Genomic DNA, 4,140 nt, shown 5'->3' on the forward strand with positions numbered 1-4,140 from the left:
CAACCAAACAGCCATTTTGCTGCTGGTTTGTTTGCAACCAGATCCTGAATTGAATTCTCCTCTGAGCAGTTTTATGGTAAGTTTTTCAATATTTCTTTGATCTTAAATGTGTTTATTGAAAAATAAGGGGATTGTTTTGTGCCCATAGTAATCCTGGTTATTTTGGGACAAAACAGATATTTTTAATAATTGAGGTCATGTCTTATTTTGTATTATTTTCATCCTGCCCACCACTCCAGGCATAAGTATGAAATCCTGTGAGATTTTGTGAGATTTGAGTTTTTAAAATAGGGCGGGGCCTATTGTTTGGGCTGGGAGAGCATGTGGTGGACAAGGAAGTGTAAGGCTGGCTGCTGCAGGTGGGCTTTAAATTGTTGTGATGGTAATCACTTGTTTTTAACTTTTTATTATGATGTGCTTAGGGACGTACTTAGATGTGTCTCTGTTCCAGAACAACTGAGTTAGATGATTGCATGACCGTCTGCAGCCATCAAGAAGTGCAGAAGGTTGTTAATCATCCACAGATTAAATCCAGGTGAGGCAGAAAGGAAACACTTAAAACATGTAAGGCAGGTGAAACACTGAACTAAACCTGCTAATGACTGATTCAGTCTGTTGATTCTTGGGTTGGTAACTGGTTAAACTGAACTGGTCTATTATTACTGGTGTGGGATCTTTATCAGCACGTGGACATTTTGTAATGAATTTTATCAACTTATTTGGAAATATTTGTAGTTGAAGATTAAACCAGCTATTTGATGGAAGGTTATTCTGTATAAATTATAATTTTTCCAACTACAGTATAAATCACCTTTTGCTCCATTTATCTGTCTCTGGTGTGTTAAATAAACCCTGGTCCTCCGAGTTTTATTTTTAAGTTTTCTGATAAACAGCCTTTATTTTAAATATTGATTCCCTCATTTTAACATGAGTGCAGAATCATAGGTAAATGTAGTATACATAAACATTAAGATAAATATTAATGAACAATTAAAATAAATATTAACAGTGAGTGTACATGGGGAACTATATGGTTAGTATTTCTCAGACCTGTAACCAGTACACTGTTTAATCTTTCAATGTCTTTCAGAACTTTTCAAATGTTTATCATCTTTCTAACCGGCACCTTCCTCACTTTTATTTTTGTGTTTTTCAGCCGTTGCTCTGCAGGTTGACCTAAAGCTGACTCTTGAGGACTGCAGTAAAACCGTCAAGTGGCTTCATTACACGTCAGAATGAGAGGAAGACATCACAAGGAATCAAAGTGACTCCAACCAGAGTCAAACTGGGGTTACCACAACTTGTACTGTTTCCCTGGTTCATACAGTACAAAGCTTAACCTCATGGACTCTGTTCTTCTGTGGACAATAGACTGTTATTCTGACAGTCAAAAAGGAGTCAAATATGTTTAAAGATCTGTCCCTCTTTTCTTAAATAAAATGTTATATCAAACCTATGTTGTTATTTTTAATCTTTTGTACACAGTTTTCCCATGATCTGCCAATAATATAATGTTTAACACCAGTGAAGAAACTTTTAGTGGTATGTTATGTAGAACTATCAGACCTAAAAATGTACATAAATCCTTAGCTTTCATTCAATATGAAATCAACCCAAATATGCATGTAGATTCAGATGAAGGTTGAATCAATGTTTATTCCTAACTGATTCAATGTAAAATCAACACAAATATGCATGTACATTGACAAACAGATGATGGTTGAATCAACATTGATATGTCAGTTAAGTTGAAACCGTAACGTTGATTCAACATACAAGTCACTGACCACTTTCAATGTTTCAATCATTCTGTGCTATCTGGGTCAGTTATACTAGCCTAACTGTTAGCCTGCTACTGACTTTGATAACCTTGAAAGATAGTCCCTGTTGCTCAAGGTGGTCCCTGATCTCGAGTGAGAGTCCATACCCTTTGAGGTACCTAAATGCGGGCAGGGAACCAAACATGGTGGGCCCGCAGCCTCAAAGAGTGAACCCACAAAACTTAACATGTGCTGCGCAGTTGGGTGTGTTTTGGTTCCATTAGCACTAAAACAGGTCAACCCGCCCACCACGTCATCAGTAGAGCAGCTGTTTAAATCAGCTAATCAACCGCCGCTGTGCTCAGATGAAAACTTATTAATAATCCAAATATAGACATTAAGCCTGACAGCATATTGTATCAGACTGGATGTTCTGTTTTAGTGTTTTTGCTAGTTTTTGGTGTGGGAAATGTTTGTTTTTTGGTGTTGATTCCTCTGATCAGTAATCTCTGCTCTGTGTGCTCGTTGAGCTGTCGTCTGTCGGTTGCCATGGCAACGGGTCCGCGTAAAGCGACACAGAGCGAGAAAAGGCAGAATAAAAGTTGTTGGAGCTATTTTTTCTTTATTTCATTATCCATTTGAATGTTGTTACTTTATTCTTAAATTTCTATTTTTTGTATTATTTACAGAGTTTATTTGTAGGTTGATAATTGTTGATTTTATGTATATTTTGTTTTCTTATTTTCTTATTTATTTTCTAAATTCAGACAGGAAGTAATGTGGGTCAGTCCACATAGATCAGTCCAGGGGCCTGGAGAAGGACCAGCAGGCATTTGGGTTTGGGGCCGATGGTTTTTCAGAGTGGTAGCATAAGAACAAATAAAGGTTTGATGTCTGCAATTGTTTGATGAAAGAGGAAAATAAATCACCAAGAACAATCAATAAGTTTAGACATTGAACCTTGTTTTGCCGTGTCTAGAATCATGACCCCAGTGCCTTAGTAGTGGCTTGGTGGAACTTTTATTGGATGTTTGGCTTTGCGAACAGTCAGAAGTGGTTCTGTTTGGTTCTTCACCTGTTTATCAGCTTCATTGTACCTTTATTGTGGCGCCACTGCAGCTGCTGCAATTCCTAAAACAAGCGACAAAAACTGAGCTAATCCACTGTTCTGAAAACATGGTGATATTTATAACAGTTGTCAAACTACGGCTCCTACAGCATATTTAAAATAAAACAGTTGACCAATATAAGTAGATATTCACCCTTTCTTGTATCTTGACAGAACTAACAGAAACTAAACTGTTTATATATTTATATCATGGAGAATTTATCAAACATCAGTTTTCTAATCTTTATTTTAAGATATATCGAATAACAAATGATGGCGCTGCTAATATTTTTGTGACAGATTCTCCTTGTCCTGTATTGGGATAAAATGGTTTTCTGGACACATTGCATGTCAATTGATATGCATATCAGTAATGCATATCAATTAGCAGGAGTACGAAAGATGTGAAAATAATTAACTATTCTACATTAAGAAAGTATGTAGTATTTAAGCCTCAGTGCTACATGAAGCTCATTTTGAAACAATGCAAGTTAAAAACAATATTTCGTATTGTTTTTAATCTGAAATATTAAAAACTATATATATATATATATATCAGCTTTATTGTACCTTTATTGTGGCAATAATACTGGATGCTGTTTAGTTTTTATACATTTCTATAAAATATTGCCACATGAATGTTGCCATGTTGTTCATGCTACAATGCATTCTTGGTAAATAACATCTATTTGATTCTACTGCACTAACTCCATCCAGTCAAAACAGCAATGACTAATGTCATTAAGCGTTTTCAATTTGAACCGGAGCGTTGAAATCCATGGGAATGTAGAAATCACAGGAGGTGATGAAGATGAGAAGACCAAACAGAGGAAGAGGAAAGAGTTGGCAGAAGGAGCTGGTGTTTGTGCTGCTGCCGTCACCTTCAGCTTCATAAATGAAACAATGAACTCGGACTGTGATCGGGTAAGTAGCTCTCCGTCCAGTCCGGTAACAGCTGATTAGGGTCCAGTCTTCAGTCCATTGTCGTGTCGGTGGTTTTACATTTAGTACCAGCGTCAGTAGCAATAGCTCTGTTAGCATTTAAAAGAGTTCCCACTGCTGCTGCCTGTCTCCTCTTTTGCCCAACATTTTTCCCTTACTAGCCAGCAACCAGGTTTAGTCGCTTTGTGGATAAAAACTGAAGTTGTGTTCGGCTTTTTCCCACTGCACTCGTCTTTTATCATGAGTGAGAAGAGATTGAGACTTGCCTCACTGTTTTTTTTTTGTTTTTTAATTACAGCCATCAGATATTATCTAACATTACATCAAACG

The 4,140-nt window shown here is 36.8% G+C and overlaps 1 long non-coding RNA gene across 2 annotated transcripts; it reads left to right on the forward strand.

The window, feature by feature from the left end:
• The first annotated feature begins 253 nt into the window (after nucleotides 1-253).
• LOC145554106 (uncharacterized) lies at nucleotides 254-1,452 on the forward strand. 2 transcript variants are annotated; one of them, XR_014090148.1, is made up of 3 exons: nucleotides 254-359; nucleotides 452-535; nucleotides 1,157-1,452. It is a non-coding gene; the product is annotated as an uncharacterized LOC145554106 (long non-coding RNA). The 2 variants fall into 2 exon arrangements; XR_014090147.1 differs by having other exon boundaries at nucleotides 254-535.
• Nucleotides 1,453-4,140: the final 2,688 nt, after the last annotated feature.

Source organism: Poecilia reticulata, chromosome 2 (genome assembly GCF_904066995.2).
Source record: "Poecilia reticulata chromosome 2, P_reticulata-male-v2, whole genome shotgun sequence".
In the NCBI taxonomy this organism is placed as follows: Eukaryota; Metazoa; Chordata; class Actinopteri; order Cyprinodontiformes; family Poeciliidae; genus Poecilia; species Poecilia reticulata.